General features: G+C 49.4%; 2 non-coding genes and 1 pseudogene across 2 annotated transcripts; 1 reads left to right on the top strand and 2 right to left on the bottom strand.

The window, feature by feature from the left end:
• Positions 1-5,962: 5,962 nt before the first annotated feature.
• LOC125974397 (U5 spliceosomal RNA) lies at positions 5,963-6,088 on the bottom strand (annotated as a pseudogene).
• A 1,301-nt stretch (positions 6,089-7,389) lies between these two features.
• Positions 7,390-7,555, bottom strand: LOC125974388 (U1 spliceosomal RNA). Its single transcript, XR_007483515.1, has one exon. It is a non-coding gene; the product is annotated as a U1 spliceosomal RNA (small nuclear RNA).
• Positions 7,556-12,021: 4,466 nt separating this feature from the next.
• trnak-cuu (transfer RNA lysine (anticodon CUU)) lies at positions 12,022-12,094 on the top strand. The gene has a single exon. It is a non-coding gene; the product is annotated as a tRNA-Lys (tRNA).
• Positions 12,095-12,804: the final 710 nt, after the last annotated feature.

The raw sequence follows: 12,804 nt of genomic DNA, 5'->3' as shown, positions 1-12,804 counted from the left end.
TGGAGCAGGGCGAGACGTGACAGAACCCCCCCCCCCCCACAAGGGACGTCTCCCGACGTCCCAAAAAAAAAAAAAAAACTAGGGGAGCCAAACCGCACCGCACTCGGGCGGCGACTTGGGGAACCGCACCGCACTCGGGCGGCGACTTGGGGAACCGCACCGCACCGCACTCGGGCGGTGACTTGGGGAACCGAACCGCACCGCACTCGGGCGGCGACTTGGGGAACCGAACCGCACCGCACTCGGGTGGCGACTTGGGGAGCCGAACCGCACCGCACTCGGGCGGCGACTTGGGGAACCGAACCGCACCGCACTCGGGCGGCGACTTGGGGAACCGAACCGCACTCGGGCGGCGACTTGGGGAACCGAACCGCACCGCACTCGGGCGGCGACTTGGGGAACCGAACCGCACCGCACTCGGGCGGCGACTTGGGGAACCGAACCGCACCGCACTCGGGCGGCGACTTGGGGAACCGAACCGCACTCGGGCGGCGACTTGGGGAACCGAACCGCACTCGGGCGGCGACTTGGGGAACCGAACCGCACTCCGGCGGCGACTTGGGGGACAGAACCGCACTCGGGCGGCGACTGCGGGGACAGATCCGCACTCGGGCGGCGACTGCGGGGACAGATCCGCACTCTGGCGGCGACTGCGGGGACAGATCCGCACTCTGGCGGTGACCTAGGGGACAGAACCGCACTCCGGCGGCGCCCTAGGGGACAGAGCCGCACTCTGGCGGTGACCTAGGGGACAGAGCCGCACTCTGGCGGTGACTTAGGGGACAGAACCGCACTCCGGCGGCGCCCTAGGGGACAGAGCCGCACTCTGGCGGTGACCTAGGGGACAGAGCCGCACTCTGGCGGTGACTTGGGGAACACAACCGCACAGGGGCGGCGACTTGGGGAAACAGAACCGCACTCCGCGGAAACTCGGGGAAACACAACCGCACTAGGGTGGCGACTTGGGAAGTCTGTGCCGCGATCGGCGGCAACTCAGGAAGTCCGTACGGCAATTGGCGGCGACTCCGGAAGTCTGTACCGCGATCGGCGGCCACTCACAAAGTCCGTACCGTGATCGGCGGCATTCGGAAGGCGGGGCTGTGCGCGGCGGCAAGAGCCATCACGCGCCGCAGCAGTGGGAGTGGGGCCAGGGACGATCGCGGGTCCGGCGCAGCTGGCCCGAAATCTGGCGACGCCCGCAGGTCCTGCAACGCTGGGATGGAGCCCGGTGGTGGCCGCGAGTCCGATGGCGCCGGGGGGCACTCCGATAGCGGCCGCGGGTCCGGCGTCGCGGCAGCGAAGTCCGATGACGGTCGCAGAGGCGATGGTGCCAGGAGGAACTTCGATGGCGGCCGCGGGTCCGGCGTCGCGGGAGCCAAGTCCGATGACGCTCGCAGAGGCGATGGTGCCGGGAGGAACTCCGATGGCGGCCGTGGGTCCGGCGTCGCGGGAGCGAAGTCCGATGGCAGCTGCAAGCCCATGGCGCTGGAACAAGCTCGGACGACGATCGGGCGTTGCAGCGGGAGCTGGTGGTGGAGGGGGGTCCAAGCGCTGGTCGTTGTGATGGTCGGATCATTCTGTCACGGTCGGGTGGTGGAGCATGGAGCAGGACGACCAAGTGCAGCTTGGACCAGGGTTTATTGAAGCAACTCAAAATACAGACTTGGTAAACTGACATGACTTAAACAATAACTTGACTGACTGACCGGAACGTGGAACAAGAAGACAGCAGGACATGACGGCACCAAGACAGGACGACACACCGAACGACAGGAACCAAAACCAATGACCAAAACCAATGACCAAAACCAATGATCCGACAGGGAGAGAGGGGCAGACAGGACTTTTATACACGACAGGTAACGAGAGGCAGGTGGGAACAATCACACTGATCATGGGCACACAGGAGGGGAGGGGCGAGCACACAGACAGAAACCAAGACAGACACATAGTGGAGCAGGGCGAGGCGTGACACATACCTCCGGAAACTAAAGCTAATACCCATCGACCAATGAATTCCTGTGTCTTTTAACGCGCCACCTTCTTATTTCTTCACCAAAAAGTTTTTGAAGAACTTTAAATTAGTCAAAGTCAAAAGTCAGCTTTAAATTAGAGCAAGAAAATAGTGAAATTTTAACAAGTCACAGATCTATGATCTCTGTCGTACAGCGGGAAGTGGTTTGTCCAGTGCTCGGACCCGCATTCGGCGAGCCCACAACAGTTTGGCACAACGTCAACCACCCCGCCCTCTCGAAACAAACTTGTTGGGACCTGTCGTGGATGGTGGCCCATGATGGCCTCCCAGTCAGGTCCGTTATGCACTCCCGGGGCATATCAGCGCTCTCAACGTGCCCCCGACCTGGCTGTGGCGCCCAGGAGTCAGTGTGGCACCTGCTCAGGTAGTTCATGGCTGCCGTATACCTGTGGGCGACCTGCAGTTCCCGGCAAGGGAAGTGTTGAATGCAGACATCAACATCTCAACAGACCCTTCGCACCCAGGTTGCAGCCTGTTTGAACTACTCCCCTCCGGACGCCGTTATAGAGCTCTGTACACTAAAACCAGCAGACACAGAGACAGCTTCTTCCCCCAGGCTGTCGCTCTGATGAACTCACACCACTCTTAGAGTCTCAGAGTCATTACTGTGCAATAACATCCCGCTTTCCACACCTTTTTTGTTTACACTGTTTGTACTATGTGTCCTCTCTGCATCCATTGCAGCCTGGTCATCCTAGAAGAGGGACCCTCCCATCTGTGGTCTCTTCTCAAGGTTTCTCATTTCCCCTAGCTGGAGTTATGAGTTTTTCCTTGCCCTCTTGGGAGTTTAAGATCAGTTTAAGATCAGGGGATGTTTGAGAATATCTTTCATTTTTCACATGTTGTTGTTAGTCACCTAAATGTTGAACAGAGGCTGTGATTTACCGAAGTCAAATTCCTTGTTTGGCACGCTCAAACATGGCGAATAAAAAACTCTTGAATCTTGAATCTTGAACCTTGTACTCTATGGGGTGAGCCCGTTGAAAATCAAGCAAGAAGACTTTACAAAGCAGTGGCTCACTTTTGCTGCCATCAAAGACGCCATGTGGACTTCCAGAAATTTGCTGGTAAGGAGGCACAGACAGACAAGGAAATGATGGAATTGGGCTAAAATGGTGCACGAAAACAGTGTGTATTCACCTTTATATTTTGCTTCATGTAGCCTTATCAAAATGAATAAAACTTCTCTCTGTATGTGCATTCACGTGTAACATTGAAGGAGGTAGATATTTTGTTTCAATATTTAAATAAATACCATCATTGTCTATTAAGACACTAAAAGTTGATGGAACATTTTTTTTGTAGGGCTGCTGTGTTTTAACAAGGAAAGACTCATGTGCTTATGGATGAAGACGACTTGTACTTGTGATTGTGCTTGTGAACAGTAAAGAGGAGTGCTTGTGCAATTGACAGGGTTGGTTATTGGTTTTTATTTAAAAACAATATTTTTTGCCAAATTACAATAGACTGGCATGTGCCAATTCAAATGGGTCCCACCAGAAGTTAAACTGCATTGATAAACGAAGCCCCTTCGTTAGTCATCACTTTACCGTGGAGGAGGGGTTTGCACGCCCCAATGATCCTAGCAGCCATGTTGTCTGGGGCTTCATGCCCCTGGTAGGGTCATCCATGGCAAACGGATCCTAGGTGAAGGGCCAGACAAAGCACGGCTCTCACAAGCCCCTTATGAAGAAAAACATAAATGGATTTTGTTTTCCCTCGCCCGGACGCGGGTCACCGGGCCCCACATCTGGAGCCAGGCGTGGAGGTGGGGCTCGAAGGCGAGCGTCTGGTGGCCAGGCCTTCGCCCACGGGGCCCGGCTGGGCACAGCCCGAAAAGGAAACATGGGTCCCCCTTCCCATGGGCTCACCACCTGCCGGAGGGGCCAAAGGGGTCGGGTGCAGTGCAAAATGGGCGGCGGAAAAAGGCAGGGACCTTGGCGGACCGATCCCTGGCTGCAGAAGCTGACTCTTGGGACATGGAATATCGCCTCTCTGACTGAAAAGGAGCCCGAGCTGGGCGTGGGAGGAGTTTGGCGAGGCCATGGAGAATGACTTCCGGACGGCTTCGAGGAAATTCTGGTCCACCATCCGGCATCTCAGGAGGGGGAACCAGTGCACCGTCAACACTGTTTACACTGGAGATGACGTGCTGCTGACCTCGACACGGGACGTCGTGAGTCGGTGGGGAGAGTACTTTGAAGACCTCCTCAATTCCACCGACACGCCTTCCATTGTGGAAACAGGGCCTGGAGACTCTGAGGTGGACTCTCCAATCTCTGGGGTCGAACTCACTGAGGTAATCAAAAAAGTCCTCTGGGGCATGGCCCCGGGGGTGGATGAGATCCGCCCAGAGTTTTTAAAGGCTCTGGATGTTGTGGGACTATCATGGCTGACACGCCTCTACAGCATTGCGTGGACATCGGGGACGGTGCCTCTGGATTGGCAGACTGGGGTGGTGGTTCCCCTCTTTAAGACGGGAGACCGGAGGTTGTGTTCCAACTATAGGGGAATCACACTCCTCAGCCTCCCTGGTAAGGTCTATTCAGGGGTGCTGGAGATGATGGTCTGTCGGGAGGCCGAACCTCGAATTAAGGAGGAGCAGTGTGGCTTTTGTCCTGGCCATGGAACAGTGGACCAGCTCTACACCCTGGGCAGGATCCTCGAGGGGGCATGGGAGTTCGCCCAACCTGTCCACATGTGTTTTGTGGACTTGGAGAAGGGGTTCAATCGTGTCCTTCGGGAAGTTTTGTGGAGGGTGCTTCGGGAGTACGGGGTGCTGAGCCAACTGATAAGGGCGGTTTGGTCCCTGTATCACCAATGCCAGAGTTTGGTCCGCATTTCCGGCAGTAAGTCAGATTATTTCCCAGTGAGGGCTGGACTCTGCCAAGGCTGCCCTTTGTCATCGATTCTGTTCATAATGGTTATGGACAGAATTTCTAGACGCAGCCAAGGCGTTGAGGGGGTCCAGTTCTGGGACCTCAGCATTGCGTCTCTGCTTTTTGCAGATGACGTGGTGCTGTTGGCTTCTTCAAGCCGTGATCTCCAGCTCTCACTGGGGTGGTTCGCAGCCGAGTGTGAAGTGGTCGGGATGAGGGTCAGCACCTCCAAATCCGAGGCCATGGTCCTCGGTCGGAAAAGGGTGGGATGCCCTCTCCGGATCGGGGATGAGATCCTGCCCCAAGTGGAGGAGTTCAAGTATCTTTGGGTCTTGTTCACGAGTGAGAGCAGGATGGAGCGCGAGATCGACAGGCGGTTTGGTGCAGCGTCGGCAGTAATGCGAACTCTGTACTAATCCGTCGTGGTGAAGAGAGAGCTGAGACAAAAGGCAAAGCTCTCAATTTACCGGTCGATCTACGCTCCTACCCTCAACTATGGTCACGAGCTTTGGGTCGTGACCGAAAGAACGAGATCCAGAATACAAGCGGCCGAAATGAGTTTCCTCTGCAGGGTGTCCGGGCTCTCCCTTGAGAAGCTTGGTCATCCGGGAGGGACTCGGAGTAGAGCCGCTGCTCTTCTACGGTGAGAGGAGCCAGATGAGGTGGCTCAGGCATCTCATCAGGATGCCTCCTGGACGCCTCCCTTTGGAAGTGTTCCGGACATGTCCCACCGGTAGGAGACCTCGCGGGCGACCCAGGACGTGCTGGAAAGTCTATGTCTCTCGGCTGGCCTGGGAACGCCTTGGGATTCCCCGGGTTGAGTTGGATGAAGTGGCTGGGGAGAGGGAAGCCTGGGAGTCCCTCCTAAAGCGGTCTCCCCCTCGACCCAACCCGGATAAGCGGAATAGGATGGATAAATGGATGGATGATAAACGAGGTTTTAAACGTGATTGTCTGTCTGCACTCGGCATAATTTCTCTGTTTATGTGAACATGTTCACACGTGCCGGTATGAATTATGTGAACGTATGATTGTTGCACGGAGTATGATATATAAATTGAGATATACTCTTATTGTTCCTCTCCACGGAAATGGTATACTCTTTATTGTTCCTCTCCACAGAAATCTTTAGTAAAAGGCGAAAGATTTATTCGATCTGAAGAGAAACGAGTGATCTGAAAATCTGAGTCAAAACGGGCCACCCCACTGCTGGTCTCACTAAATTCACAGGCGGTCTCACACTCAAATTGCAGCAACCATTCCTTCTAATACAAACAATAGAAGTTGATGGATTTACTATACTTACAAGGACTCAAGCAAAATAGAATGTTTAAACGAGTATTTTGTGTTCATTAATGTCTCACTTACTTTAAACATTGTTGGCGCACAGGATTGTAGGTATCTGATCGAACACTGATGGCGCTCGTTCTTTCAATTATATTGGGCGTCTATTTTGATTATTGATGGTAAAAACAGTTGTATGTCTTGGTACGTGTACTTTTGGTCTGAGAGAACGGGAAATGATCCCATCCCTGTGTTTTATTTGAAAATTTGTAATTTCATAACTTTATTCAACACAAATCGGGAAACAAAATACGATCGTAATTTCTCAAATGATTTTTCAAACTTCAGAAATGCTCTATGTCTCCCTTGTGTCGCAAATAATTGAGGCTTTTGACGTTGCTGGCATGGTTTGGAGTGTAATTCACCTCCACTGCGTTGGTGGCGTTTGATATTTGACATTTAAAAATATTTCTGTCATTTTACTTTAGAAAGTAAAAGTTGTTTTCTAGAAATCCATACTTGTGATGTATGAGGAACAACAATCGGGCGCATTCTTAAAAAGACAGACCTACAGCCGACAAAAAGGTTTTGATACGTTCATATCATATGACGAGTCAGGAACGTGGTAATTACATATTATTTTGCATTGACTAATTTGGTTAATACAGTTTAGCAAGCAAATGCACAGTGTTAGAGATTCGCTCAGTCCAACTTATTTTGCAAGAACCACACGGGAGACGAGTAAGTCCTTTTAGACACCTGCAGGTGGAGAGTCCATTCGTCGCTGTGCGTACAGCGATGTTCGAATGGAGGTCTGACTCTCGCCTCCTGCAAGAGCATTTTTATTAAGAGAAACAGGGTGGGGGTAAGAGTGGACTGAATAGAGAAAGCCCTTGACCTCTAGTCAAAACATAGCAAGGGGTGTTTTACGACTTTGTGTAGGATGGGACACGCTAGGTTATTTATCACAGGTTGCATTCCAACATAAGCATAAAACTAATCTAGCTAGGTTATTTATTACAGGCTGCATTCCAACATAATCATACGATAAGGATAATCTGGAGAACCCTGACACACAGTTCCAGAGTACAGTTAATTACATAATCAAAAGCGTTCAGTGTGTCACAGCATCGCAGACTTAAACTCCATGTGCATACTACTGCGCTTAATTTTTGTTTTCATCAGAAAGACCAGAGGAGAGCGCGAACACAGTCCCCCACTACCAGAAATAATGCAGTCAAGATTCACACAGTAGGGGAATTTGCAGAGGTCAGCACAACCGTAGTGCAATGGCTGAGCCTCACATGGGGTGAACCACCTTCTTGATCATGGGCCGACGTCTTTACCGCACACGCCATCTTCAGTCACGGGCTTAATTGCTAAAAACGTGTGGCACACATACACACTCAGTGGATGAAACAGGATTCGTAGAACTGTTTAAGTCAAAGTCAAAGTCAAAGTCAGCTTTATTGTCAATTTGTCCACATGCCGAAGACATACAAAGAAACCGAAATTTCGTTCCCCCCTATCCCATGGTGACAAGACATGGCCCACAACAGACAAACAAGTAAACAAGTATAACAAAAGCGTGCTGAATAAATAATGAATAAATAACACAACAAATAAATAAATAAATAAGAGGAGCAAAAAAAGGAGCAAGTGTGCGTACAGCAGACATTCCAGAAAATAGCGCAACAGTGCCGCACGCTACGCAGAAGGGGGTAGCGAGTTCAGGGCCCTAACAGCCTGGAGAAAGAAGCTGTTGGCGAGTCTGGTGGTGCGGGAGCGCAGGCTCCTATACCTCTTCCCAGAGGGCAGAAGGTCAAACAAAGAGTGAGCCGGGTGACTCACATCTCTGGCAATCGAGGTTACCTTGCGGGCGAGATGGGAGGTGTAAATGTCCTTCAGGGAGGGGAGCGAAGCACCAATAATCTTACCAGCCGTATTCACTATGCGCTGCAGGGCCTTCAAGTTCTGTTCAGTGCAGTTACCACCCCAGACAGCGATGCAACTGGTGAGGACGCCCTCAATGGTGCCACGGTAGAATGTAGACAGGACTGCCTGAGGAGCACATGCACGCCTGAGCTTCCGCAGGAAGTACAGGCGGCGCTGAGCTTTCTTTGCCAGTGACGAGGTGTTTGCGGACCAGGAGAGGTCCTCACTGATGTGCACCCCCAGGAACTTGGTGCAGCTCACCCTCTCCACCACAGCACCGTCGATGATCAGCGGCAGGTGTGTTGTGTGACCCTTCCGGAAGTCAACAATGATTTACTTGGTCTTATTGACGTTCAGCAGGAGGTTGTTGTCCCTGCACCACGTGGTCAGAAGGTCAACTTCCGACCTGTACCGAGTCTCGTCGCCCTTCGTGATGAGACCCACCAGAGTCGTGTCGTCAGCAAACTTCACTATGCGGTTGTCGCTGTAGGTCGCAGTGCAGTCATGCGTCAGCAGGGTGAAGAGCAATGGACTGAGCACGCAGCCCTGGGGGCCCCCATGCATGCATTGCCTTTTTTAACCTGAGAACCCTAAAACTGTATGAATTTGTATTTATTGAAAACGTCCAACATTACCACTGAATAATATTTTTTTTCCTGAACAAGTTTTGAAAATGACAAATATATCAAATAACAATAACATAAACAGTTCACCGCCACACAGCCCCAAGCACCGGCATCGACTTCCAGGCGTGTGGCGGCGTGGACTTCCATCCCTGGAGGTGGCACTTCCAGCCACAGAGGTGGAAGAGAGCTCCATAGAATAGGACCGGGTGTGCGTGAAACATATAATAGTTTTTCAAACCTTCTGTGTCACTCCAAATCATTAAATCCTTCAAACTAGTGGTAGAGTGTCCGCCCTGAGACTGGAAGGTTGTGGGTTCGAACCCCGGCCGGGTCATACCTATAAAAATGGGACCCATTGCCTCCCTGCTTGGCACTCAACATTAAGGGGTGGAATTGGGTGTTAGATCACCAAATGATTCCCGAGCGCGGCACCGCTGCTGCTCACTGCTCCCCTCTCCCCCAGGGGATGGATCAAAATCACACGGGGATGGGTTGAATGCAGAGGACAAATCTCACCACACCCAGATGTGTGTGTGATGATCATTGGGAAAAAAAAAAAACTCTTCGTTCTCTGTGTCACTTACAAGCAAAGCCACTAAAGATGCCGGTAGTACATGGGGCCCTTCGTCATCTTCGTCATCCCGTGATCGAATCCTTTGTCCTTTAAGTAAACAACCGCCGCACCGCTGATGTCACTTGCAGTTCAAACTACAGTAATCCCTTGCTACATCATGGTTCGTTTATCCATTTTTCGTTTTTTTTTTTTATTTTGAAAATTTGTGACAAAAAATCACGTATAAGTTGCTCCTCAGTATAAGTCGCCCCCCCACCCAAACTATGAAAAGAAACGTAACTTATAGTCCAGAAAATATGGTAATGACAACACACAATACAACAAAACACAACACAACAATACTTACCTTTCTTTTAAAATCTTTTTTCTCTACCTAACACAGACAGATAATGGGAGAATGTGTCACAATGTGAAGGAGATATATTGGGTAATGCAGAAACAAAATAAAAACTATTATTTAATGTTAGACACATTATCCACTAGGCTACTTTCCTCTTGACATTCATTAAATTGACAACGAAGGGACTTGAACCCCTTAATCTTCTGATCCAGTCAGTTAACTCCACTTGAATCTAGGCTGTAGATTTACTGTATATGCTCAAAAATCATTGCACTGCTATCACTTGTCAGAATTTCCTGTATGGCTATCTGGCCTAATGGATAAGATTTCAAATCTAAACAGGTATTCATGTCTAGTGTATCATCAAATTGAAAGAGGAAAATATAGGTAAACTGTTTGTGTGCTGTTTTGATCTTTGTTGTGGTGACCCCAAATGTCAGTGACAAAAGCCAAAAGAAAGAGGCACATTTTTCATCTGATGTACAATTTTTAATTTGTTTCTCTTGACTCCAGTTGAGCAACCTGTGCTTGCTGATATTCACAATCCCTGCTTACTTTGCTGCCCTACCCCTTAAAAGAAGAAAAAGTTATTTTAGTCTGAGCAACCTGCTCCCTACTGAAAATAGGGTTTTCAACTAAGGTTTCCAACTAGGACTAGGGTTTCCAACTAGGGCTAGAGTTAGGGTTAGGGCTAGTTTGGACTAGGTATATAAAAAGTCTGCCCCACCTGAGGACCGAACTCTTGACCTTTAGATTGTGAGACTGGCATGCTAGCACCTGCATTAATGAGGCTGTGCATTTACAGTTTTACAATTCTTTTTTACTGTAAAATTGATCCAACCACCGGCCATTTCAATCAAACTGAACTTCACAGAAAGATAAAGTGACTTTTAGTCTGAGCATTCTGAAACTAGGGTTTCCAACTCGGGTTAGGGAAGCCAACTAAGGTTTCAAATTGTGGCCAGGGTTTCCAACTGGGGCTTCCAACGAGGATGAGGGTTTCCAACTCGGGCTAGAGTTAGGACTATATAAAAGTGTGCCCTGTGTGAGGGTCGAATTTACGACCTCCAGATTATGAGACTGACACACTACCACTTCCGCGAACGAGGCTATGCATTTGCAATTTGTGCAATTGTTTTTTACTGTAAAATTGATTCAACCACCGCCCATTTTGATCAAACTTAACTAGGCTAGGGCTAGGATTTCCAACTAGGACTAGGGTTTACAGGTAGGGCTAGATTTAGGGTTGGAATATATATAAATCATGCACCGTGTGAGGATCAAACTCTCGACTTTCAGATTACGACACTGACGCGCTACCGCCTGCGCCAACGAGAATTTGTGGCACCTGTCTTAAAATTCTATTTTACTGTAAAATTGATTCAACCACCGGCCATTTCCATCAAACTGAACTTCATCAAAAGAAAAAGGTACTTCTGTCTGACCATTCTCAAAGTTGGGTTTCCAACTGGGGCTAGGGTTTCCAACAAGGGCTCGAGTTAGGGTTAGGACTAAATGAAACATAGCCCCGTGTGAGGGTTGAACTCACGACTTTCAGTTTACTAGACTGACGCGCTACCGCCTGCGCTACCGAGGCCATGAATAGTTGGTTTTACAAAGCTATTTTACTGTAAAATTGATTCAACCACTGGCCATTTCAATTAAACTCAACTTCACAGACAGTAAACCTTATTCTATGTATTATTTATTATTCTTTTCTATACTGTCAGAAAGGTTTTGGTTTCTGATTTCTTTTTTGTTGTGCTGACTCCCCCCCAATCTCCATTTTCAGTGCAACAAAGTGACAAAAACCAAAAGAAAAAATGCTTTCTCTATTGCACACTAGAGCCAGCATTTCCAACTAGGGCTAGGGTTTCCAACTAGGGTTCCAACTCCGGGTAGGGTTTCAAAATAGGAATTCCAACTGGGGCAAGGGTTTCCAATTAGGGTTTCCAACCCGGGCTGGGGTTTCCAACTAGAGACAACATTGGACGGCTGCCACTTGTTGGGAACCTTTAAATGTTTAGTCTTATCAACGAATGTGTTTCAGAGGCCAGATTTAAAATGTGGCTTCTGGTTTTCGTGAACCAAACCCATTAAAAAAAAGTGAAAGAATGAAACAGTTCTTAATAGGAGAAGCCTGGTTAGCTCAGGTGGTAGAGCATGCAAGTCTTAATCTCAGGGTTGTGGGTTCTATCCCCATATTGGGCAGCCCACACTTGTCGGGAACCTTTGATTCTTTAGTCTTATCAATAGATGTGTTTCAGAGGCCACACTTAAAACATTTCTCTATTTCCCCTAACCCATTCAAAAAAAATGAAACAATGAAACAATTCCAAGGTCGAAAAGCCTGGTTAGCTCAGTGGGGAGAACATGAGACTCTTAAACTCAGGGCCGTGGGTTCGGTTCCCACATTGGGCATCCTTGCTTGTTGGGAACCGTTAAACAGTCTTATCAAGGCCACACTGAAAACATGGAGTATTTCACATGGCGATGTGGCCTAATGGATAAGGCACCTGACTTCGGATCAGACGATCCCTTTCATAGTCAATTTAACGTGTCATGCTTTGAAATCAAAAACTTGACTTCAGTCTGAACCAACTCTTGACTGATTGATTGAACTTTATTCATCCCACAGCAGGGAAATTCACTTGTCACAGCAGCGCATATCAGTGCAATAATAATACGAGTGCAAGAATAAAACAAGTGCCAGAATTACAAAAAAGGGTAAATAACAGACAAGGATAAACACAAGTGCTGCTAGTAGAGACGAAACACATTCATTTTATCAGGTGGAATGCATGTTGTAAAGTCTGACAGCAGAGGGAATGAAGGACCTGAGGAACCGTTCCTTCCTACACCGAGGGTGCAAAAGTCTGCCGCTAAAGGAGCTGCTCAGGAACCGCACAATCTCATGGAGGTGGTGAGAGGTGTTGTCCATGATGGATTTAAGCTTAATCAACGTCCTCCTCTCACCCACAACCTCAATGGAGTCCAGGGGACAGCCCAGAACAGAGCTCGCTCTTCTGAGCATCTTATTCAGTCCCCCACTGTCCCGGTCACTACTGCCCCCACCCCAGCAGATCACAGCGTAGATGATGGCCGAGGCCACCATAGAGTCATAGAAGGTC

Source organism: Syngnathus scovelli, chromosome 8 (assembly GCF_024217435.2).
Source record: "Syngnathus scovelli strain Florida chromosome 8, RoL_Ssco_1.2, whole genome shotgun sequence".
In the NCBI taxonomy this organism is placed as follows: Eukaryota; Metazoa; Chordata; class Actinopteri; order Syngnathiformes; family Syngnathidae; genus Syngnathus; species Syngnathus scovelli.
This window is presented reverse-complemented; position numbering and strand designations above follow the sequence as displayed.